The following is a 27,579-nucleotide window of genomic DNA, read 5'->3' on the forward strand; positions in this document are numbered from 1 at the left end:
AGTCTTAGGGCTAAGGGAAAATCTGATTATGACGAGCACACACGTCGAGTTTACATGGTATAAATTACGAGACTGTCATAGTTGGGAAATTTTTTTGCTATTTAGTTCCTAAATAGATTGTATAACACGTTTAATTTTCAGCTTTTCGGACACATGCTTTTCGGAGGATATATTTCTTCAAAATGCAATTTCGAGGAAGTTACGCTAAAATGATGTACTAAGTGCTGATGCAAACAAGTTATTATTACTTATATAAGATGCGCCCAAAAAGTTTCCGTTCAAAGGCCGTACAGTGCAGAATCTTAATGCCACTTACGCAAAACCACCATGAGCACTGAGGATTCAAATCCAGCGACGCACTAGTAAGACACCGTTTCCAGCTGCGTGAAGAAGCCCGTAACTGTGCTGCAAATCCTCGTCCGAGAGGAATCGACGGCCCTTAAGGGCCTCTTCTAAGGGACCGAAGGCGTGATAATCGCAAAAGTAGAAATCACAACTACAGGGCCAGAGAGTCACACTTCAGTTGACGTAACTTCTGTCTTATGACTTTTGCTATATGGAGACGTGAGTTGCCATGAAGCAGCAGCACGGAATATGGCGCACCATTCTACAACTGTGGTTTTCGATAGACATGATTCTCCATACATATTCTTTATTCATGGATGTCTACAGTGTTTTTCCTTAGGCAGGCAAGAAAGTAACAGCACCTTGGACCTGTTTGGACATATTTGGTAGTAAAGTCGCTATAGTTCACTTTTCCGCATTTATCACACGCACGTCAGAAAGATATGAATGATGAATGTCACACTAGTTCCTTGCCTACATGTCGGGGCTTATACACCCGCATCTGAGTTGCGGTACGTTGCATAGACGCTACAGCAAGGCCTTCAGACGGGACACTTGGGATCGCTCCTTATGTAAATTTTCTGTACTCTGTTCTTGTTATTGTTCTTTAAATCCTAGGAATCTGTGGGACATTTAAAGTTGTGATAACAAGCCGTTCTGGTGAGTAGGGGGTGGATGACGGCAGTGATAAACTGTAACCCCCCTCCCCTCGTACTACAGAAACGAACCCTGGAATTGCGCCTGCCTGAAAGAAAGGGAAAAAATCCTCTGAAAACGAGAGACACATGGTTGGATTGCTGCACTGTCGCACTTACCTGGACACAGCTACTGCTGCAGGCTACTACCGCATGATTTCCACAACTCTTGTCGTCGTTACAGAATTTCTAGCACCGTCTGTTCTACCTGGACTTGCTATTTTGGGCATCCCTTTCGTTGTAAGAAGAAGTTTCCTTCTCTTTTCTGCGATCTGCAGAAATGGTATGTACTCGTACACGTAGATCCATATACATTAAGTTGCAAGACCTCGTGTCACCAGTCTTACACAGCACGGTCATTCAGCATTCGTCGTCCACACTCTAGCTCTCTAATCTCATTGCGCGCTCAACGTCATTTCGTCTAAGTCGGGAACGTGACTTAACTAAAACGGAACAATGAACTTTTATGTTCAACATGTTACACTCTGTCTGTCACTGCAATAACACACTAGTTTCTTTTTAGATTATTTATCAAACATCTGTCACAACCGGAATATCTAGCACCCCCTGACGTTTACGTGACACTCCAGTAATGTCGAGTAACTCAATAAACGTATTACACTGATGAAGTGAAGAGGAAGCCATTAGAATATTAACTGTAAGATAAGAAATGCACCAAGGCTGAAATAAAATTTCCGAGTTCGGGACTAACGACCAGTATTTTCACAGTCCTCTCAGAAACGGCTGGCAGTTATTTTCTTGTACAAGAGATAAGAGATGTAAAGACAACATCCTCGGAAGACCACGCCGCCTAGCTAACGTGTGAATGATATACAGCCGTCACGAGCTGTCACAAACATGTTATGCACAAGAGTGACGCGGGGATCAAAATGTTTTGCAGACGCTAGGTCGGTGACAAGTTGCCCTTCACAAAGGATTGCCAGGAGACAATGTCAGGGCATTTTTGTCTTCTTATTTAGCAACCTAGCGTACACATCCGCTTTAAATCACGTGTAGTAGGAAAAAATAATTCACTCCAACACTTCTTGCCTGTTTCCAGTTGAGATTACTGACCGATTGCGGATGAGTAATGTCGAAATTCTGGTCCCATTAATTTTGCGGCCGTATAAAGCTGTACAATTTGTCTTTCATGTACATTTCTTGCAACTAGGGCACAAGTTGCAATTCCCACGATGATCGAGTACCAGAAAGTCACATGGAAGTTACATCTACATGAATACTCTGCAAATCACATTTAAGGGCCTGGCAGAGGGTTCATCGAACCACCTTCACAATTCTCTATTATTCCAATCTCGTATAGCGCGCGGAAAGAATGAATAACTATATCTTTCCGTACGAGCTCAGATTTCCCTTATTTTATCGTGATGATCGTTCCGCCCTATGTAGGACGGTGTCAAAAAAATATTTTCGCATTCGGGGGAGAAAGTTGGTGATTGGAATTTCGTGAGAAGCTACCGTCGCAACGAGAAACGCCTTTCTTTTAATGATTTCCAACCCAAGTGCTGTATCATTTCTGTGACACTCTCTCCCATATTTCGCGATAGTACAAAACGTGCCGCCTTTCTTTGAACTTTTTCGATGTACTCTGTCAGTCCTGTCTGGTAAGGATCCCACACCGCGCAGCAGTATTCTAAAAGAGGAAGGACAAGCGTAGTGTAGGCAGTCTCCTTAGTAGGTTTTCTAAGTGTCGTACGAATAAAACGCAGCCTTTGGTTAGCCTTTCCCACAACATATTCTATGATGTGTCGACAGAAGTGCCGACACAGTGTTATTTTGAGGGGGCCGATAGGCACGCTATCTAACGCAGACGGGCGTGAATTCTGGAACAGGATAAGTAGTGAATTCTCATAAGAAAAGTATGCAGCTCCTCAAATACTTATCTTTTATTCTTTGATGAATACAGCGTTCTTCGTGAGACATTTATACGATAACTCTCAAAGTAGGTAAGGCTAATGGCGCCTTGCTAGGTCGTAGCCATGGACTTAGCAGAAGGCTATTCTAACTGACTCTTGGCAAATGAGAGGAAGGCTTTGTCCGTATTGTCGCTAGCAATGTCGTCGTACAACTGGGGCGAGTGCTCGTCCGTATCTCGAGACCTGCCTTGTGGTGGCGCTAGGTCTGCGATCACAGTGGCGACACGCGGGTCCGACATGTACTAAATGGACCGCGGCCGATTTAAGCTACCACCTAGTAAGTGTGGTGTCTGGCGGTGACACCACATTCCTCCCCCGCAAATCGGCGAACGGTCGTGTTATAAGGCTTCCGCCCGCCGTGGGGAGGACCCCATGTTGACGTATGCGATGAGGTGGGGAGCCTAACAACAGGCGAGGCTGTGCCACCCGCACCCGGCCATTCGGTCCGAGGGGAGCTAGGAAACGCCTGAAAACCTAGTCCAGGGTGCACGTCAACATGCGGTGTATGCGCCCGTGAAGAAACAGGAGGGGCCGAAGGGTCGACCTCCATTGCGTCGGGGCACCCGACGCGCGAAGACGCCATGTGGTCCGGAGCGGGCAAGAGGTCCATGGCGGAGGACAGCTGGTCACGGGAAGCGAGCGGCGGCGCGTGACCCGGGCAGGCGCGTGGCGGCTGCAGCGAAGCGTCGAATGCGGGCGGCGCCGGCGGAAGAACTGGCGGCGGCGGCGGCGGCGGCGGCTGCGGCTGCGGCTGCGGCGGCGCGTCGCCATGGGGCAAAATGGAAGGCATCGTCGGTAACACCTGGGGATGAGGCGAGCCAGTAGATGGGTCCCCAGGGCGCTGACCGGACGGCACCGTCGCTGAAAGCAGACGGGGAGCGGCAGAACCCGTGCGACGACAGAGGCGCAGCTGATTGAGATGCCGACGCACCTCACCAGAGGCCCCCAAAACCAAATACATCGCGCGGCCGAGGCAGCGAAGAATGCGCCCTGCGAGCCAACGCCGTGAACCTCGATAGTTGCGATAAAATACAACGTCGCCTGGAGCAAAAGCAGGAGTCTGCCGCTGCACAGGAACCTGATGCGGCGGATGCAGCAAAGACTTTCCGCGGCGGTGCGGATTGTTGTTCGGCACACGCCATGCAAGAAGAACACATATTCGTAATCGCAGCATCGATTCCGAACCAAGTACAGTGCTGACTAGCAAGTTGTTTCGTTCGCACTATACCCCAATGTCCTTGGTGAAGAAGCCGTAAGACAGAGGACTGTAACGAACGTGGGACCACGACTCTGGACTGATCATTATCAGAACGCAACAACAAAACACCACGTCGAACAAAAAGTCTCTCCTTGTGAGCAAAAAATCGGCGAACCAACGGATCCTCGATCCGAGACTTTGACAAAGGCCATTGCGTAGCAACAAAACGCAAAACGGTAGCAAGGACAGGGTCAGCAGCTGTGGCTGTAGCGACACGACGAAAATCAATCGGAAACGATTCGATCACGTCATCAGTTTCCGCATCAATGAACAGGCAAGCAAGTTCGGAAGAATCGAATGCTCTATCCTCAGCAACAGGCAAACGGGACAACGCATCAGCATTTCCGTGCTTAGCAGTGGACCGATACAAGATATCGTAGCTGTACTGCGAGAGGAAAATAGACCAGCGAATGAATTTCTGCGCTGTACGCGGAGGTACTGGCTTGTTCGGATGAAAAAGCGACGTCAAAGGTTTGTGGTCTGTGATGATGGTAAAGTGACGACCATACAAGAAATCATGGAACCTAGTAACACCAAACACGAGAGCCAAAGCTTCTTTCTCTATCTGGGAATAATTTCTTTGCGCAGACGAGAGCAATTTGGACGCAAAGGCAATAGGGCGATCATGGGAACCAACTTTGTGCCCAAGCACAGCACCGATCCCGAAATCCGATGCATCTACCATCAACAAAAGAGGTTTCTGGGGATCGAAAGGCGTGAGGCAAGTAGTAGAAAGCAACGCCGATTTCAACTGGCGAAAGGCGCGTTCGCATTCCGTCGTCCAGAGAAACGGAACAACTTTACGGCGTAAGCGATGAAGCGGAGCTGAAATGGAAGAGGCATTGCGCACATATTTATGATAATAGTTAATTTTACCCAACACACTCTGTAGCTGCTTCACATTTTGAGGGGAAGGCAAATCTTGTATGGCACGGAGGTGCTCTGGACTCGGATGTATGCCTTGGGCATTGATGACATGGCCCAGGTATGGTAAGTCACGAGCAAAAAACACACATTTGTCCTTCCTCAAGCGAAGACCATTTTGTCGCAAGACCTGAAATAACGTTCGTAGGTTCGCAAGATGATCTTCTTCTGTCTGTCCGGAGATCACTATATCGTCCAGATAGTTTGCTGCAGTAGGGACCGACGCACAAATAGTTTGTAAATATTGCTGAAACAATGCAGGGGCGGATGCACACCCGAACGGCAGTCTTTTGAACCTGTACAATCCAAGATGCGTGTTAACCACCAATACGCGCTGGGATTCGTCGTCCACCGGTATTTGCAAGTACGCATCGGCTAGGTACAACTTTGAAAAATATTTTCCCGGGCACAGTTTAGCAAAAAGATCTTCCGGGCGGGGCAAAGGAAAAGTAGCAGTCACTAGTTGTGGATTCACTGTGGCCTTGAAGTCCATGCAAAGTCTCAATTTTCCAGAAGGTTTTGGCAAAATTACTAAAGGTGAGGCCCAGAGAGAAGCTTGCACACGTTCAATTACACCCTGTGATTCGAGATCGTTTAATGTTCTTGCGACCTCATCACGCAATGCGTGGGGAACATTGCGCGCTCTGAAAAATTTCGGTTGCGCGTTTACTTTCAGTTCCAAATGTGCTTCATAGTTTTTAGCGCAACCTAAGCCCGGTGCAAAAATGTCTGCAAATTCTTCACATAACCTAGAAACACTGTCTGAAGGCACAGTCTGATTCACTGATAGGACCTGATTTACAATAGACATGTTAAACAACTGAAATAAATCTAAGCCAAACAAGTTCACTGCAGTAGAAGAACGAAGAACGTAAAATGACACAAGTTTTGTTTGTCCCTTGTATGTGGCAAGAAGGCTGCACTGTCCTAACACAGGTATATTCTGTCCTGAATAACTATGTAACTTAACATTTGCGGCACGCAATGGAGGTGCGCCCAGTTGTTTGTACGTGTCGTGATTGAGCAATGAAACTGCAGCTCCGGTATCGAGCTGGAATGGTATGACCTTGCCATTAAAGTCCAACTCTACAAAAAGTTTATTGTCCTGCTGACGACAAGAGCGACTGTTTTGTGCAATTTGAACAGACACTGGTACAGAATCACTTGCTAATGGACATGATTTCCGGCGACGTCGACGCACACTTTTTGTGGGACGAACACAGTCACTGTTAGAGAAAGTGTCACTGGACGAAGTGGAATTAACGACATGAATGTCCATGGGCGAAGGTCCACGAGCCTGAGTGTCCTTGGTTCGATTTCGGCGCGAAGCAAAGGGCCTGGAATGATTGTGATTGTCTGATCTGAGCTTTTTCTGGCAAACACTTTGAACATGTCCTTTCCTATTGCAGAAAAAGCAAATAGCTTGGCGTGACGGGCAATGTTCACGCGAATGTCTAGTAGCACACCGCGGGCATGATTTCACTGCATTTGTGTGCTGGTGCGGCACACCTGGCTGAGAGCGCGGCGGCAGCTGTGTCGAAGTGCGCGAGGCCCGGTTACCGGGCCGCGCAGCACGTCCAGCGGGCCGGTTAATGTTACACACGGCTGGCGAAGTTTCAAAAGATTCCTGAGCACAGTCAAGTGTGTCTTGTCTATCTAATATGTCTACCACTTGTTGAAGGGAGGGATTAACGAGTTTCAAAATTTGCTCCCATATGCGAACATCAGAAACGTTCTGTGCAATTGCATCACGCACCATTGTATCTGAATAAGAAAGGCCACAGTCACATTCAAAGGCACAGTCCCTAGTAAGTCCTTGCAATGTTGCTACCCACTCCCTATTAGTTTGACCGGCCGTACGTTTTGTACGAAAAAACGTATACCGTTTTGCAACCACATTAACTGTTTCTTTGAAATAGGCATCTAAAGCAGACAAAATCTCATCGTAGGACAGAGTTGCTACGTCGTGTCGGGGAAACAATTTCACTATCACACGGTAGGTGGACACACCGACACAAGAAAGCAAAAACGGCTGCCGCTCATTACCTTGAATCCTGTAGGCGGCTAGATGAAAGCCGAACTGTCGGGACCATTCTGGCCACGATTCGTGCGCCGGGTCGTAGTGCCTAAAAGGCGGTGCAACTGCGAGTTGTGGCTGCGGTAGCGGTGAAGCGGCGGCTGCCGCATCGTGTTGCAGTGCACGTTGACCCTGGACGAGCTGTCCAAGGGCATCCAATAAAGCCTGCGTCTGCTGATTCTGCAAGCGATAAAATTCGGACAGTACATCTGGAGATTGTGGCGAAGCCATGACACAAATAAATGTAAGCAATCAGAAAGAACACTTTTCCTTTAAGCCTCGTCGCCAAATGATGTGTCGACAGAAGTGCCGACACAGTGTTATTTTGAGGGGGCCGATAGGCACGCTATCTAATGCAGACGGGCGTGAATTCTGGAACAGGATAAGTAGTGAATTCTCATAAGAAAAGTATGCAGCTCCTCAAATACTTATCTTTTATTCTTTGATGAATACAGCGTTCTTCGTGAGACATTTATACGATAACTCTCAAAGTAGGTAAGGCTAATGGCGCCTTGCTAGGTCGTAGCCATGGACTTAGCAGAAGGCTATTCTAACTGACTCTCGGCAAATGAGAGGAACGATATTTTCTAAACACATGTTGGCTGTGTGTCAATAGACCGTTTCCTTCATAGTGTTCGAACACAGTATATGTTCTAAAATCCTATTGCATATCGACGTTAACGATATGGACCTTCAATTTAGTGGATTGCTCCTACTAAGTTATATGAAGGCGTGGTGATTGTTCTTTCAGATATAACCGAAAGAACAGACACCACGGGGAATCCGCAGCTATAATACATGTTATTCAAGTTGAATGTAGAAGGGGGACAAAGGAGTTTATACAGAATGCATCGACGAGTGAAAATTTGCGACGGGTAGGGACTCAAACAGAGGGTTTCCTGCTTACTAGGCACCTGCGTTAACCACTGCACCACCCGGACACAGAGCTAATCACAAATGCGCCGACTACCTCAGTACAACCGCCGGCTGACTCGCATTCTCACCCAGCGCCACATGTCCGCAGTGCCCATCCATGTCCTCCATGCTCGCTAATTTTAGATTCTCGTCAGAAGTCGAACGCTATTGTGCATTCGTATTAAAGATTGAAGGTTAATTGCCAATCGAAGCGAATCAGTTATACGAATGCGCGATGTCTGTTCTTTCGGACATGTCTGAAAGAACAGACACCATCCATTCGTGTAATCGATACGCCTCGATGGTCTACGAATCCACAACCATCACTGCTGCTGCACATTTACGTTCGACCTCCAGCAGGAGTCTAAAATTAGCGAACGTGGAGAACGCGGACAGGGAGTGCGGATAAGTGGTTGCGCTAGATGGGAATGTGAATAGGCTGAGGAGTGTGCCGAGATAATCCGCGCATTTGCGATTGACAGTGTACTTGGGTGGAGCAGTGGTTAACGCAGCTGTAACCAGCAGATCCCAGCTTCGAGTCCTGTCTGGCACACATTTTCACTCGTCGCTGCTGATTCCGCAAAATGTCACTATGCAGCTGATATCTTCAGTTCCTAACCTTTCCTTTTCTTTCTCTCCTTCCGCCATCAATTTACATCACATGAACGTTGCCATCTACGGCGAAATTGCGCAATTGTGTCTGGGGCAAGTGGAGTTGACTTGCCATTGCTTTACTAGTGTGTTATTAATCACATCGACGCCAACGTGACGTTACATCCCAGTAGTATCTGTCAGGTCGAGTCCCACTTTTATAGATGGACTGTGAGACACTGCCACGTGTTTGTGCTGTGTAGTAGGGTGTTTCACCAACGGCCTTGCCGCAGTGGTAACACCGGTTCCCGTCAGATCACCGAAGTTAGCGCTCTCGGGATGGGATGGGTGACAATCCGGTGTGCCGAGCGCTCTTGACAAGCGGGGTGCGCTCAGCCCTTGTGAGGCAAACTGAGGAGCTACTTGATTGAGAAGTAGCGGTTGCGGTCTCGGAAACTGACAAACGGCCGGGAGAGAGGTATTCTGACCACATGCCCCTACAAACCTGCATCCAGTGACGCCTATGAACTGAGGATGACACGGCGACCGGTCGGTGCCTTGTGGCCTTCATGGCCTGTTCGCGAGGAGTTTAGTTTAGTTTAGTTTTAGCAGTGTGTTTTGATGGAATTTCATCAAGTGAGATGAACAGATTTAGTGGTGCCTGGCGCCATCACACAACCTATTTCTCTCGAATAGCAGCAAGAGTGCCACCACGCTTACGCCACGAATGAACCTTCGGAGCGCCATTTTAAGTGCACTGTTCCAAAATTCCACGTGGCAATGTGGAGAATATGAGGCTTAGCTCTGAGCGTTGTCGTATAGGCTAACGGCCTTGCTGCAGTGGCAACGCCAGTTCCCGTCAGACCACCGAAGTAATGTCCCGTCGTGCTTGGATAGCACTTGGATGGATGGCCGTCTGGATTTGCCAACCGCTGTTGGCAAGCGGCGTGCACTCAGTCCTTGGAGGTCAGTCGAGGAGCTACTTATGTGACGAGTAGCGACTCCGGTCACGAAAACTGATAACGGCCGGGAGAGCGGTGTGCTGACCACATGCCCCTCCATATCCGCATCCATTGACGCCTGTGGGCTGAGGATGACACGGCGGTTAGTAGGTACCGTTGGACCTTCCGATGCCTATTCGGACGCAGTTGTCCTATAGACTCGAGGTTACCGTTGCCAGCTCTCGAACTCTTGTAGATGAAATTGTGTTGACGGGTGTTTCTTTTACCACCAGAATACTATCCGGCTATTTTCAGATCGAACGCTATAGCACTTGCTTACTGCAGTGCTGTTGGTGACGATGATAGGGAGGCTCCGGTTGCGAAATATAAATCATTCAATATATTTTCAGTGTGCTTTACATACGTTAATGAGTATCACTCATAGCCATTTTGTATCTATTGTCCAGAACCTAAACGAACGGAACTTCTTACATGTTCTGCGCATGTACAGTTGATACAAAATACTACGCATATAGAAACGCACGTTACTAATGTATATAAATACGAGTTTCAGACGAAAACTAACGCATTTATATAATTAGAATGTCTCTCTTGCATCAAGCCTTTAAGTGTGAAATATTTCTAATGTACTTGTCGAAGTAGCTGCCACTTTTTAGATGTAAGTCTGAAACTACATGGTTACCCTGCAGTTCATACTTAAGATTTCGCCAAAGGGATCATAGAAAACTATCAGACTATTGCTCGACAGTTCCACTCCCGAACAGCACGTGAGAAAAATGAACACCTAAATATTTCCTTGTGCGTTTACATTTGTTTTATTACGATGGCCAAGAAAAGTCTGCTAGTGTCAAACGTAGGCCTTAATTTGAGGAAGAAATTTCTCAGAAAGTACGTTTGGAGCACAACATTGCAACGTAGTGAAACATGGACTAAGGGAAAATCGGAAAAAAGAATCATTTGAGATTCGGTGCTACAGATGATTGTTGAAAATTAGGTGGACTGACAAGGTAAGGAATGAACAGGTTCTTTGCAGAATCGGCGAGGAAAGGAATACATGGAAAACACTGGCAAAAAGAAGGGACATGGTGGTAAAACATCTGTTAAGACATGAGGGAATATCTTGCATGTTGCTAATGTTGCTAGAGGAAGACAGAGATTGGAATACATCCAGCAAATGATTGAGGATGTAGGTTTCAATTGCTGCTCTGAGATGAAAATGATTGGGGCAGGAGAAGAATTCTTGCAGGACCGCATCAAACCAGTAAAAAGACGGACGACTCAAAAAATTCTCCCTATGCAGCTGGGAATCAAAAAATATTTCACATTCTTCGTGAAAAGATATCGCCGCAACGAAAACCCCCTTTGTTTACTGACTGCCGTCTCTATTCGCTTGTAATATCCGTGACATTCTTCTATTTTCAGAAAATATATGATGTTACACTGAAGAGCGAAAGAAACTGGTACATATGCCTAATATCGTGTACAGCCCCCGCAGGCACGCAGAAGTGCCGCAACACGACGTGGCATGAACTCCACTAACGTCTGAAGTAGTACTGGTGGGAACTGAATCCATGAATCCTGCTGGGTTGTTCATAAATCCGTAAGCGTACGAGGGGGTGGATATCTCTTCTGAATAGCACTTTACAGGCATCCCAGATATGCTCAATAATGTTCAAGTCTGAGGAGTTTGGTGGCCAGCGGCAGTGTTGAAACTTAGGAGAGTGTTCCTGTAGCCACTCTGTAGCAATCCAAGACGTGTGTAGGGTCGCATTGTCCTTCTGGAACTGCCCAAGTCCACAGGAATGCCCAATGGGTATGAACGGATGAAGGTGATCAGACAGGTTGCTTACGTACGTGTCACATGTCAGAGTCGTATCTGGACGTACCAGGCGTCCATATCACTCGAACTGCACACGGCCGACACCTTCACAGAGCCTCCAACAGTTTGAACAGTCCCCTGCTGACAGTGCAGGGTCCATGGATTCATGAAGTTGTCTCCACACCTGTACACTCTTTGACATAAAACTTGACCGGGGTCGGCCGCTGCAGAGGCTAAGTCCGCGCCGATCGCGACATGGGACAAATAAACTGGCCAACTCGCTAATTCTCTAAGTCTGGCTATCTGCACAATCTGGTAACGCTGTAGACTGTGGCACTTCGTGGAGGAAGTCTTGTCCCATGTTAGAGAAAACCTAGACCGTTTCTGCCCGTGATCTAGCGGTAGCATGCGTTGTTTCAGTGTACTATGTCTGTGGATCGAGACCACCTGACACAAAAGATTTTTATAGTCTCTTCTGTCTGAATGATGAAGACGTGAATTTAGTAGTAGCGCAGATTCAATCTATTTCACTTTCTGACACACCGATAGCAAAATTTTATCCAGTAACCATTTTGCGGCAGATTTCCCGCAGACTGTCCTACTCTCGACTCCATATGCGGCAAAGCTCCGGGGTCCACTTGCTGGCTACCGGCAGCGGCCGTGGCGACAGCAGCGGCACTGCAGTCCCTCGTTCTTTATCGAAAGCGCCTGCTACCGCTCATCACTTTTGATAATTTAAAACGCTTCATTATTATTAAATGTTGCTCCACAGAAAATTTCTACGATTTCCATTCTCGCTCGAAAGCAATGGAGATTACTGTATTACATTAATCGGCAAGAGCTGACTATGGCCCGAAATTAATTTTATAGACTGGGACGAAATTAAACCACCCCACTACATTCGATGAATTTATAAATGCTTCATACCTCGTTTCTTTTTCTTTCAAAGTCAATTATTTGTGCAACTTTTGGCCAATATTGGGATGTTTTCGTCAAGGCAGAGTGAGCGTCTGTGGTGTAAAGTATATTACAGTTTCCGTTTCATTCCTTGTGGTATGTCTATGCGATAAACTGTGTGAATACCTGCTCTGTAGCAGTGCAGGAACACTGCACATTTGGAGTTCCATGATTGGATTCATGAATTATTTAACGTTGATCGGAAGTGATAGTGAGGGTCATCAGATTTAAACCAGAAAAAGTTATTATTTTTAAGGTTTAAGAGAACGGGAAGGAATTGCTAACGCCGGTGTCAGAAAACCTCTACAGTTAAACGCTATTGCAAAACTTTAGAGGAGAGGAACTACATTAATCAACATGTTCACTTCATAAACAACCTCCTGACATGTTAGATCTATATGACGAACAAAGCTCAAATTCGTATCGTTGACAGTCGGTTTGAGTCTTTTCAGAAACTAGTTTACAGTGAAGCACGTTGGCATTTGCAAAGCAGACATCCGTGATATTAACATAATTTACTAAGTCGAAATTGCACAAAGATTTGTGTGTAAAGGCATTCTTCAGATTTCGTATAAGGAACTTTTACTAGCAGTTTGCAACTTCCTTAATTAAAATGGAAAATAAAACGTTGTGTTCAGCTGCTTTCACCGAGATCGGAACTGCCCTCTCATGCAGCACTAGCGTCGCAACGCATAAGGGAACCACTGAGCTGACAACACACTGGCGGTAATAGGCGGACTACAGTCAATGCGATATTGCCTGATCCTCAAAACGCAACATTAAACACACAAACAGGTGTTACTTATGAGAAGAACGCATGAGGTACTCAAGGTACCCTCCGCCACACACCGTCAGGTGGCTTGCGGAGTATGGATGTAGATGTAGATGTAGATGTTCTTTGGGTCCAGAAATTAAATATACTTTCTGTCTCATCTTACAGTGGATTATATCGTATGAGTCTTCGATGCGAAAAACGAATGCCAAGTGAATTTAGCGAGGTAATGCGGGGCTACACCCGGAAGTAAATGCACTATCACAGTGTTGACAAATACTTGCTACGACGCTGCCAATTCTCAGCTCTCTTACGTGGCGCTCTTTAGCGAAATGCTTGTCGCCCTTGTCCGATACGGTTCTTCAGAGGGGAGACGCGCGCGCACGTTTGGTTTTTATGCGGCGTTCTCCCCTGATAGTTTCTGACGTCGCCTTGTGGGCTATGTATACATTTGAGGCATTCAACTATCATTAATCCAGAATGATACAAGTTTCAGCTTCCGGTGTGGAAGAAGGCTGTTTACGCCTATGTTATATCTTTTAAACATAGGGAAATGAAAGCGGATGATTCAGTGTTTCTCATTCAGCATAAAGCATATAAGATAATTTTCCGTAGCTTTCATAATCATCTCAAAATACAAACGAAGTAAAAATACATAGGGAGCTTACTTGAATTGAATATAATGTAAGATATCAAACGCTTTGCACCTCGATGTCGAATGTGTCCACGTGCAATCTTTTGCAGCATACGTATAGAATGTCATGATTAACACGAGAATGAAGAAATATGTTGGTAGATATGGAAGCAAGAAGAGATGCAGTTAACAAATATTCGATTCCTCATGGCATTCATTTCATTTGAGATTTAAGAAGAGGTAAAGCGGGATATTACTTCTGCTAACGCGAAAGACACGGCGCATATAACTATAACGAGGAATTCTGCGACTTCATACGTTCCCTCCTTCCAATCTGTATGGTCTATTATATACTAAGTAGCCTGATCATTGTTTCCGTAATGTTACCCTCTTGTTCAGCCCCTAAATGATGAATAGATTCCAAATGCATGCCTCTGAATGAAAGTAGTTGTTCGAATTCTTCCTACGTTGTTTTCTGTGTTTGTTTGGAATTCATGAAGCAGACCGCTGTGCCTCCCTTCCCCCTGCCCCCCCCCCCCCCTACTCACTCACACTACACGCCCCTCGAGGGTTAGGTCACAAAACTAAAGTGTTTTTTATCCACTGGCATAATTTATTCAGACAGAATCAGCACAAGACTATCAAACAAAACCTTCGATTTACAGTTGCAACACTCTAACCAGGAGCTGACCCAAGGGTAATTCACGGTCATGGTCCGTAGTTAGCAGCTCTCTGCTACTGTGGCAAAGTCCGTACTACATTTTCGATCGCGCAGCACCAGTTTATCTGGTAACACTGTGTTAAATCAACAGGAGTAGTTGCAGAGTTATGCCAGCCTATTTGTCCTCCCATTGTCAACTTTATGTATCTCACTTCTCCTTTAGCGTTGATCTCGAGGTGCCGAAGTAAAGGAGTGTATTCTGCATGACGTAACATTCAGTATTCCCTTCTTTCATAGCCACTGTTCATGTGCATGGATACTAAATAGGGATGTGAAAACTTTTGCGGGTGAGAGAATGACAACAATAATCATAACAAGAACAAGGAAATAATGAGTGAAGTTTATTGCAATGCAGAACGAGAATGGCTGTGAATATAAATATTTATCAAAATAGGTTTGCACAATACAAATATCTTCTTAGCATTTTGTTACTGAATTTAGTTCTGGATGTTTGCAGGGAAAAAAGAAAATTCGGTATTTCTCTCTAGTGTAATATAATGTGAACCAGAAACTACCCATTCCTTAGAAGACGACTCAAGCAGGTCCCCAAGTAGCTAGTAAGGCATTGCTGCAATCTGTTCCCTGACATTGCTCTGATGACGGCTAATGCAGATAGTTCCGATTATGAAATACAAAACGTATTGCAGATTAGTTCCCAGGATCGTAATATTAAATTTGCGATGTAGATGGCACATGATCGTGACGGCTATCCAGATTACTCCTCAATATAAAAAGACAATATTATAGGAATCGATCATTGTCCCACAGCACGAATGCTGAAAGAGAGTGAATGACCGCAGGTGTGCAAACACTTTCAACAGGTCGGCCAAGTACCAAGAACAGCAGAAATATGAAGAAATCATTGGACACATCAGCAAGGCCTTACTGCTATCCACAGCCTCTTTGTGTCAGCCCTAGTGGTGCTGCGCTGCCAGACGCCAAGCCGATAGCACATCACACCACTGAAATCTACAAATGAATAGTGTACTTATACTGATCAGCTTCAGTGAAATTTGCTATACATGACTAGAATATCAGGTGTTATTATAGAACTTATTTGGTGGTTTCACAAAGAAAAATGTAATGTGAGACTACTGAAGAAGAAAGGAAACAATTGTACGAGGGCTGTTCAGAAAGTAACCTCCGGTTGATTTAAAAAAATACACCAAGTTAAATAAAAATATTTTAATATATACATCTTACAACTACATCTTTGCACTATTTTTCTACATAGTCTCCATAGCGATTGAGGCACTTATCGTATCTCTTCACAAGCTTTGAAATTCCTTCTGCATAAAAATCACCCGCTTGTGCCTGGAGCCAGCCTGTGACCGCATCTTTGAGCTCTTCGTCGTCATCAAACCGCTGTGACCCGAGCCATTTCTTCAAATGCATGAAGAGGTGATAATCACTTGGCGCCAGGTCTGGGCTGTAAGGTGGATGGTTGATAACGTCCCACTTGAAGGACTCAAGAAGGGCCGTTGTTCTGCGAGCAGAGTGAGGACGGGCGTTATCGTGCAAAAAAACGATACCGGAAGTCAGCATACCAAGGCATTTGTTCTGTATAGCCCGTCGTAACTTTTTTATTGTTTCACAGTACACGTCTTGATTAATGGTCGTACCACGTTCCATGAATTCAACCAACAACACCCCTTTGGCATCCCAAAACACCGTTGCCATCAGTTTTCTGGCAGAAAAATCTTGCGAGGCTTTTCTTGGTTTGGTAGGCGAATTTGAATGTGCCCACATCTTTGATTGTTCTTTTGTCTCAGGGTTCACGTACTTAATCCAGGTTTCGTCACCGGTCACGATTCTGTTTAACAATGGTTCTCCTTCGTCCTCATAACGTGACAGAAAGTCTAATGCAGAGGCCATTCTTTGAGTTTTGTGGTGGTCGGTAAGAATTTTGGGCACCCATCGTGCACAGAACTTACGGTAACCCAATCTTGCTGTCACTATCTCGTACAAGAGAGTCTTAGAAATCTGTGGAAAACCAGTAGACAACTCCGACATTGAGAAACGTCGATTTTCACGAACTTTTGCATCAACTGTCTGAACGAGTTCGTCAGTCACCAATGATGGTCTACCACTCCTCTCTTCATCATGAACGTTTTCTCGTCCACTTTTCAATAAACGTACCCATTCACGGACAACTCCTTCACTCGTAACTCTTGGTCCGTACACGGCACAAAGCTCACGATGAATAGCTGCTGCAGAATATCCTTTGGCTGTAAAAAACCTTATGACATCACGCACTTCACATTTGGCGGGGTTTTCTATTGCAGCACACATTTCAAACTGCCACAAAAACTAAACTAGCGGAGGTACGACGTTCACTCGACCACGGCTTGATGCCGACTGACCTGTTGAGTGCGTGAACGCACAGATGGCGTCGCTACTCCCCCACAACCCGCACTGTGACCAATCGGAGGTTACTTTCTGAACCGCCCTCGTAAAATGCGCTGATGTGGATTTTCATACGTTTTTATCTTCATAGCTGCCATAGTTAATACATCAATCATAACCTCGTTTATTGCTTCAGTAACTGTTAGCGACTTGTTTGACACCGAGATGATGTAAACAACACAAATTCGTGAATAAAATGTTCTCGGATTTCCAACCGCGTCAATTGCTTAAAACTAAATACAGTTTTAAGCAATTGACGATGTTGGAAACCCGAGAAAATTTTATTCAATGTTATCGCCGCGAGACTCAGCATTCATACAACACAAATTGATGTCTCTGACAGTTAATTCTAGTGTCTGAAGGGACTTAGTCTCGTTTTTTTTTATTGATGTAAATTGGTATTCGCGAAGAATACTGCTGTCGCAAATCCTGAGAGGTTTCCAGAACACATATGAAACGGACGGTTAAGAATAGTCTTTTAGTTGTGACCTTCAGAATAGCAGTTGCCGCTCGGGCTGGGGCGCCGTGTCACGGATTTCGCGGCCGCTTCCGCAGGAGGTTCTAGTCCTCCCCCGGGCATGGATGTGTGTGTCATCCTTAGAATAAGTTAGTAAGTGTAAGTAGTTTCTACGTCCAGTGACTGATAACCCTATCAGTCTTGTCCCTTAGGCATTAGAACTTAACAAAAGAGCTGTAGCGGAAGGCGCTGATAAGATAAAGCTTTTGCAGAAAAACTGAAACTATTGAAAAAAGCAGATATAGTTATGTAAATTGAGCACTTTACTGCAGCAGTGCCTCGTTCGCAGTAGTAAATACTGCCCTTACCATAATCGTAGCTGAAGTATGCAGCTCGCAACGTGAAACATGATAGTACGGCCACCTCTAGCCTGAAGTGACAATTTTGAACTGAAATACGTTTGCTAACTCAAAACCACTCCTTCTGTGGCAGTTATTCACAATATTTTATCGAGATGACAAGAAAATATTAAATGGCTGTAGCAGATAAAACACAGTCCCACAGCCGCAAACCATTCTCATACCAACACAGTTGCCAAATACGACGTACGAGGTTGTGAGTCCTTGACTACGTTAGTGGCAAGAAGATTCCATTTTCTTAGCTGCAATTCTTCACGAGCGGATGGGGGTGCAATGCAATCCGAATGACAGATGTAGATGTATGCCTACATGTCTAAAAAGAGCAGAAAACCTAATTGTTAATCCTTTGAGTAATATGCCCACGTCTGTGACTCGTATCATGGTTAAACCCCATTTATTACCCCTGTTCATGCTTACCGACTGTTACCTACATTGCCAAATAACAACAGGAAATGAGAGAAATACTTTCGGAGTAGACGCCTTGATATTTGAATTAATTTTGGGATGTAGTAGGTTTTCTTTTTCAATAAAGCTATTGTTTCTATTTCCAGACAACATTTCATATCCTTCTTACTTCTGCCGCGGCAGTTATTTTGCTGTCCACATGGGAAACCACGCCTACGACTACCATCGTCTGTTTTCCCGACCTAATACCTCTCTGCATAGCCTTACTTAATCTTGCTACTGCTCACTGCCCTTTTATTAAAGGCTATACACCAAGGAAAGAGAAATAACATCTACATGTAATGTTTACCGTGATGAAATCAGGAAATTGTGCTTATAAAAGCACTCAGAACAGCTGAACGAGCCTTTCAATTTGCAGCACACTCCAGACCGAATGACCGAGCGAGGTGGCGCAGTGGTTAGCACACTGGACTCGCATTCGGGAGGACGACGGTTCAATCCCGCGTCCGGCCATCCTGATTTAGGTTTTCCGTGATTTCCCTAGATCACTTCAGGCAAATGCCGGGATGGCTCCTTCGAAAGGGCACGGCCGATTTCCTTCCCCATCCTTCCCTAATCCGAGCTTGTGCTCCGTCTCTAATGACCTCGTTGTCGACGGGACGTTAAACGCTAATCTCCTCCTCCTCCTCCAGACCGAATGAAAGAAAATATTATTAAGAGGTGCAAGTTGACTATATCGAGTGTGGGAAGGGTTTGCTGTAGTGCTGTGAAGTTGGACCAGTCTCCGTCGAATTTAGTTCCTGAGAGATCAAAATGTGATCTTGATACAAAAGCATCAGTGTACTCACATGGGAACTACTTCCAACGTGTAACTGATAGAATACCTAGTCGTGTTAGGTAGCGTTTCGCTTGCGGCCATCACTAATTTTAATTTCAACCCATTCCTTGATGACACACTGAAATATTTTCGGACTTTTCTCATTGATTCCTACCTCAGAGATTTCCTAAAGCGTTATATCGTGTGTTAGTCACACTGTAAGTTAGACGACAATAAAGCTCTGACTTGATGTAGAGCATCAAATCATTTGAGCAGCGATTCGAAAATACAAAAGACCACTTCTGAAGAAGTGCCTGCTGGCAGAAACTCCTGGAATACAAGACTGTGGACAGTAAGAATGCCCATGTTTTACGTCACAAGATGCAAAAAAATAGTTCAAGTGGCTCTGAGCACTATGGGACTCAACTTCTGAGGTCATCAGTCCCCTAGAACTTAGAACTACTTAAACCTAACTAACCTAAGGACATCACACACATCCATGCCCGAGGCAGGATTCGAACCTGCGACCGTAGCGGTCCCGCGGTTCCAGACTGTAGCGCCTAGAACCGCAACACAAACAGCACGTGACTAAGCACACTGCTCATCACGCCACATGCTGCGAGTGGCCGTGTCAAGAGGGAGCAGTGTTTTTTCAACATGTTACACAAGTTATAAGTCAAATGGATTACATGAATATTATAAGAGGGACAGAAACCTTAATTTACCTTCTATTGCTTATTTGTGGTCCGACTAAAGTGATTAACAGCATCGTTTAATATCTTGCCTAATGATTGTCGTTTCTTTCTTAATAGTGATTCTTGACAAAGCATTTTAACGAAGTTTATATTTTTGTGGTCAGATAACTGAAAAAAGGTATTCTTTTATTTTGTCAGTCATCGTTTCTCCACTGAGAAGTAAATGGTTCTCTTTATAAAACGCGTGGTAACGTCACAAGCGCGACAGTCCCAATGCAGTCACAGTGGAATCCAGGGAGTAGGGTGCGAGTGGTTCCAATGATTGAGCATGGCAACTACTCGGCATCAGAAGCTGGAGAAAAGTGTGGAGTACTGGCAAGAACAGCTAGACGCTGATAGAAAGATTACCAGGAAAGGGGCTATACAGGGTGAGTCACCTAACGTTACCGCTGGATATATTTCGTAAACCACATCAAATACTGACGAACCGATTCCACAGACCGAACGTCAGGAGAGGGGCTAGTGTAATTGTTTAATACAAACCATACGAAAATGCACGGAAGTATGTTTTTTAACACAAACCTACGTTTTTTAAATGGAACCACGTTAGTTTTGTTAGCACATCTATAATACGTAATCAGTGCCGTTTGTTGCATTGTAAAATGTTAATTACATGCGGAGATATTGTAACCTAAAGTTGACGCTTGAAACCTCCGACGTTCAGTTGCGTGTTGTAACAAACACGGGCCACGGTCGGCGAGCAGCATCTGCAGGGACATGTTTACGATGACGACCGTGTTTACGAGTGTGGCTGTAGAGCACTGTTGTGGTTTGGTCTAGCTGTCGCAGTGTCCGCATGTAGCGCTTGCTGCTATTGTTGTTCTGCATTCGTCTCCGCACGTAGACCAATTGTAGTATACCGTGTTACCACACGTCTGTGATAGTGTAGTGTTGTAGGAACTGTGATCATGGTGGATTCGAACTCTGAAAAGGCGGAGATGATACTCATCTGTGGCGAGTGTCGACGAAATGCAGCTGAAGCCTGCAGGGTGTATGCAGAACGGTACCCGGACAGAGAGCATCCAACGTGCCGCACATTGCAAAACATCTACCGCCAACTGTATGCAACAGGTATGGTCGTAGCACGCAAACGGGTTCGTAACAGGCCCGTCACAGGAGAAGCGGGTGCAGTTGGTGTGTTAGCTGCCGTTGCCATGAACCCACACATGAGTACACGGGACATTGCGAGAGCCGGTGGACTGAGTGAAAGTAGTGTCATGCGCATACTGCATCGTCACCGTTTTCACCCGTTTCATGTGTCGCTACATCAGCAATTACATAGTGATGACTTTAATCATCGAGTGCAATTCTGTCAATGGGCATTAACAGAGAATGCGTAGCAGTTCTACCTGTTTACCGATGAAGCGGGTTTCACAAACCACGGGGCAGTGAATCTACGGAACATGCATTACTGGTCCGTGGACAATCCTCGCTGGCTCAGACAGGTAGAGCGACAGCGACCGTTGACTGTAAATGTATGGTGCGGAATCATTGGCGACCACCTCATTGGTCCTCACTTCATTGCAGGGGCCCAAACAGCTGCAACATACATCCCGTTTCTACAGAATGATCTGCCACCGTTGCTCGAAAATGTCCCACTGGAAAGGCGGCAACGTATGTGGTATCAGCATGATGGTGCACCTGAACATTCCGCAATTAACACTAGGCTGACCCTTGACAGGACGTTCGACGGGCGTTTCTTAGGACGTGGAGGACGCATAAATTGGCCAGCCCGTTCTCCTGATCTTACACCTCTGGACTTCTTTCTGTGGGGTACGTTAAAGGAGAATGTGTACCGTGATGTGCCTACAACCCCAGAGGATGTGAAATAACGTATTGTGGCAGCCTGCGGCGACATTACACCAGATGTACTGCGGCGTGTACGACATTCATTACGCCAGAGATTGCAATTGTGTGCAGCAAATGGTGGCCACCACATTGAACATCTATTTGCCTGACATGTCGGGACACACTCTATTCCACTCTGTAATTGGAAACGGAAACCACGTGTGTTCGTGTACCTCACCCCTCACGGTAATGTACATGTGCGTCAGTGAAAAAGACCAATAAAAAGATGTTAGCATGTCGACGTAATGTGCTGTTCCAGTCTCTTTTGTACCTAAGGTCCATCACCGTTCCCTTTGGATTCCTACGTAATTCGGTGCTCTCCGATACACACGATCGAACAGCGGAGGAGTGGTACTCAAGCGTCAACTTTAGGTTACTATATCACCGGATGTAATTAACATTTTACAATGCAACAAACGGCACTGATTACTTATTTGTTTATATGTTCAGATGTGCTAACAAAACTAACGAGGTTCCATTTAAAAAAACATAGGTTTGTAATAAAAAACATACTTCCGTGCATTTTCGTATGGTTTGTATTAACCAATTACACTAGCCCCTCTCCTCACGTTCGGTCTGTGGAATCGATTCGTCAGTATTTAATGTGGTTTACAAAATATATCCAGCGGTAATGTTAGGTGACTCACCCTGTATAGGGTGGAAAAGAGGAACTGGCCGTGGGATCATGCCCAATTCCCATAATTTTTTTTTTTTTATGTTCAGGAGTAATATGGATAACCTGTCACATCGCAAATTTAATATTATGATACCAGGAATTAACCTGCAATACGTTTTGTATTTCATAATCAGGACTATCTGCATTAGCCGTCATCAGAGCAATCTCAGGGAACAGATTGCAGCAATGCCTTACTAGCTACTTGGGGACCTGCTTGAGTCGTCTTCTAAGGAAAGGGTAGTTGCTGGTTCACATTATATTACACTAGAGAGAAATACTGAATTTTCTTTTTTCTCTGCAAACATCCAGAACTAAATTCAGTAACAAAATGCTAAGAAGATATTTGTATTGTGCAAACCTATTTTTATAGATTTTTATATTCACAACCATTCTCGTTCTGCATTGCAATAAACTTCACTCATTATTTGTTTGTTCTGGTTACGATTATTATTGTCATTCTCTCAACCGCAAAAGTTATCACATCCATATTTGGTATCGATGCACATGAAGAGTGGTTATGAAAGAAGGGAATACTGAATGTTACGTCATGCAGAATACACTCCTTTACTTCGGCACCTCGTGATCAACGCTACAGGAGAAGTGAGATACAAAAAGTTGACAATGGGAGGACAAATAGGCTGGCATAACTCTGCAATTACTCCTGTTGATTTAACACAGTGTTACCAGGGCAATGCGGTTCTAGGCGCTTTAGTCCGGAACCGCGCGACTGCTACGGTCGCAGGTTCAAATCCTGCCTCGGGCATGGATGTGTGAGATGTGCTTAGGTTAGTTAGTTTTAAGTAGTTCTAATAGGAAACTGATGACCTAAGATGTTAAGTCCCATAGTGCTCAGAGCCATTCGAACCATTTTTGTTACCAGATGAACTGGTGCTGCAGGATCAAAAATGTAGTACGGACTTTGCCACAGTAGCAGAGAGCTGCAAACTACGGTCCATGACCGTGAATTATCCTTGGGTCAGCTGCTGGTTAGAGTGTTGCAACTGTAAATGGAAGGTTTTGTTTGATAGTCTTGTGCTGATTCTGTCTGAATAAATTATGCCAGTGGATAAAAAACACTTTAGTTTTGTGACCTAACCCTCGAGGGGCGTGTGTGTGTGAGTAGGGTGGGGGGGGGGGCAGGGGGAAAGGAGGCACAGCGGTCTGCTTCATGAATTCCAAACAAACACAGAAAACAACATAGGAAGAATTCGAACAACTACTTTCATTCAGAGGCATGCATTTGGAATATATTCATCATTTAGGGGCTGAACAAGAGGGCAACATTACGGAAACAATGATCAGGCTACTTAGTATGTAATAGACCATACAGATTGGAAGGAGAGAACGTATGAAGACGCAGAATTCCTCGTTATAGCTATGTGCGGCGTGTCTTTCGCGTTAGCAGAAGTAATATCCCGCTTTACCTCTTCTTAAATCTCAAATGAAATGAATGCCATGAGGAATCGAATATTTGTTAACTGCATCTCTTCTTGCTTCCATCTCTACCAACATATTTCTTCATTCTCGTGTTAATCATGACATTCTATATGTATGCTGCAAAAGATTGCACGTGGACACATTCGACATCGAGGTGCAAAGCGTTTGATATCTTACATTATATTCAATCCAAGTAAGCTCCCCATGTATTTTTACTTCGTTTGTATTTTGAGATGATTATGAAAGCTATGGATAATTATCTTACATGCTTTATGCTGAATGAGAAACACTGAATCATCCGCTTTGAATTCCCTATGTTTAAAAGATATAACATAGGCGTAAACAGCCTTCTTCCACGCCGGAAGCTGAAACTTGTATCATTCTGTATTAATGATAGTTGAATGCCTCAAATGTATACATAGCCCACAAGGCGACGTCAGAAACTATCAGGGGAGAACGCCGCATAAAAACCAAACGTGCGCGCGCGTCTCCCCTCTGTAGAACCGTATCGGACAAGGACGACAAGCATTTCGCTAAAGAGCGCCACGTAAGAGAGCTGAGAATTGGCAGCGTCGTAGCAAGTATTTGTCAACACTGTGATAGTGCATTTACTTCCGGGTGTAGCCCGGCATTACCTCGCTAAATTCACTTGGCATTCGTTTTTCGCATCGAAGACTCATACGATATAATCCACTGTAAGATGAGACAGAAAGTATATTTAATTTCTGGACCCAAAGAACGGCGTTCTTCTCATAAGTAACACCTGTTTGTGTGTTTAATGTTGCGTTTTGAGGATCAGGCAATATCGCATTGACTGTAGTCCGCCTATTACCGCCAGTGTGTTGTCAGCTCGGTGGTTCCCTTATGCGTTGCGACGCTAGTGCTGCATGAGAGGGCAGTTCCGATCTCGGTGAAAGCAGCTGAACACAACGTTTTATTTTCCATTTTAATCAATGAAGTTGCAAACTGGTAGTAAAAATTCCTTATACGAAATCTGAAGAATGCCTTTACACACAAATCTTTGTGCAATTTCTACTTAGTAAATTATGTTAATATCACGGATGTCTGCTTTGCAAATGCCAACGTGCTTCACTGTAAACTAGTTTCTGAAAAGACTCAAAACGACTGTCAACGATACGAATTTGAGCTTTGTTCGTCATATAGATCTAACATGTCAGGAGGTTGTTTATGAAGTGAACATGTTGATGAATGTAGTTCCTCTCCTCTAAAGTTTTGCAATAGCATTTAACTGTAGAGGTTTTCTGACACCGGCGTTAGCAATTCCTTCCCGTTCTCTTTAACCTCAAAAATAATAACTTTTTCTGGTTTAAATCGGATGACCCTAACTATCACTTCTGATCAACGTTAAGTACTTCATGAATCCATTCATGGAACTCCAAATGTGCAGTGTTCCTGCACTGCTATAGAGCATGCATTGCAAGGTATTCACACAGTTTATCGCATAGACATACCACAAGGAATGAAACGGAAACTGTAATACACTTTACACCACAGACGTTCACTCTGCCTTGACGAAAACATCCCAATATTGGCCAAAAGTTGCACAAATAATTGACTTTGAAAGAAAAAGAAACGAGGTATGAAGCATTTATAAATTCATCGAATGTAGTGAGGTGGTTTAATTTCGTCCCAGTCTATAAAATTAATTTCGGGCCATAGTCAGCTCTTGCCGATTAATGTAATACAGTAATCTCCATTGCTTTCGAGCGAGAATGGAAATCGTAGAAATTTTCTGTGGAGCAACATTTAATAATAATGAAGCGTTTTAAATTATCAAAAGTGATGAGCGGTAGCAGGCGCTTTCGATAAAGAACGGGGGAGTGCAGTGCCGCTGCTGTCGCCACGGCCGCTGCCGGTAGCCAGCAAGTCGACCCCGGAGCTTTGCCCCATATGGAGTCCAGAGTAGGACAGTCTGCGGGAAATCTGCCGCAAAATGGTTACTGGATAAAATTTTGCTATCGGTGTGTCAGAAAGTGGAATAGATTGAATCTGCGCTACTACTAAATTCACGTCTTCATCCTTCAGACAGAAGAGACTATAAAAATCTTTTGCGTCAGGTGGTCTCGATCCACAGACATAGTACACAGAAACAACGCATGCTACCGCTAGATCACGGGCAGAAACGGTCTAGGTTTTCTCTAACATGGGACAAGACTTCCTCCACGAAGTGCCGCAGTCTACAGCGTTGCCAGATTGTGCAGATAGCCGGACTTAAGAGAATTAGCGAGTTGGCCAGTTTATTTGTCCCATGTCGCGATCGGCGCGGACTTAGCCTCTGCAGCGGCCGGCCCCCGGTCAAGTTTTATGTCAAAGAGTGTACATGCCTATTCGTTCGAAGGAGTATGTTTCGTTGAATGGTTCGTACACCGACACTTGTTGTTGGCCCAGCACTGGAATCTGCTCCAGTTTGCGGAAGGGTTCCACTTCAGTCACGTTGAACGATTCTCTTCAATCGTCGTTGGTCCCGTTCTTGCAGGATCTTTTTCCGGCCGCAGATTTGATGTTTTACCGGATTGCTGATATTCACGGTACACTTGTGAAATGGTCGTACGGGAAAATTTTCACTTCATCGCTACCTCGGAGATGGTGTGTCCCATCGCTCCTGCGCCGACTATAACACCACGTTCAAAATCACTTAAATCTTGATAACCTGCCATTGTTGCAGCAGTAACCGATCTAACAACTGCGTCAGGCGCTTGTCTTAAACAGGTTCTTTTGCGCTTCAGTGTATTTCTGCTGACTCGTGCAGTACTTTTTTCGGCGTAGTTGGCAAATTAGTGTACTATACGAAGAAATGATATGTACTACACGACGAATGATTTTATAAATCGTGTTCATTAATCAGTACAGTGGGCAGTGAAACTACGGTTGTCCGCGAATAATTTTGAGTCTCAACTTTGTCTAAATTATGTTGCTTTTGGAAATGCTGGCGCAAGATTGTTCTAAAATATGAGTGATCTTTGGGGGAGCTGCATTGTACGATGAGTTAGATATGGAATGGCTGATGTTTCTTGCTACTCATTGAAACTTCCGTGTTATCATCTGTTTTTTTTTTCTATCGTGGTGGCCATACTACTCTTATACGCAACAGTACTACAAGTCGATCAGTGTCCTGATATGTGTTCTGTTGTCTTCTGCAAGGGCAGTTGGGAAAACTGCAAGCTATTTATCCCTGTGCATTCTCACCAGGGAAGCTCCCCATCAAACCCCCCTCAGATTTAGTGGTAAGAGGGCCCAGTTGACAGCTCGTCAAAAACAGAAAACAGATCAAGCATGAAGACAGGAAGAATGTGTACTGAACTCTGAAAAAAAGTAAAATAGAAATAGTGAACGATCCAAGCTTAACAACTCTAACAATGAGCGAAGAAGACAAGCGACGGCGTCGTGGTTAAGTGGTCACGGTGTTGCACAGCAAAGTGGACGAGCCGTATTCAAAGCTACCTCATGCCTTTATTTTATTTTATTTTCGCCGTTCGCTGTTTGTAACTTGTGTCTGTGTCGTGGTGTAGTGTCCGTTTGCCGCAGCGCGGTGTAAGAAAGGAACCTATAATGAACGTTGATTCTGCACAAATATTCTATTAGCAGCCGAAAGGAAGTGGCTTTCGAATGGGAACCGCAAACCTTTGATAACAAGGCGACAAGTCCTTCATCAGAAAACATGTCCGGTGTGTCACGCACGGCATTAGTAACAGTATGTGCGTCATATGATAGGACCTAGTTTGGACGCCAGGTGA

Source organism: Schistocerca serialis, chromosome 1, assembly GCF_023864345.2.
Source record: "Schistocerca serialis cubense isolate TAMUIC-IGC-003099 chromosome 1, iqSchSeri2.2, whole genome shotgun sequence".
NCBI lineage: Eukaryota > Metazoa > Arthropoda > Insecta > Orthoptera > Acrididae > Schistocerca > Schistocerca serialis.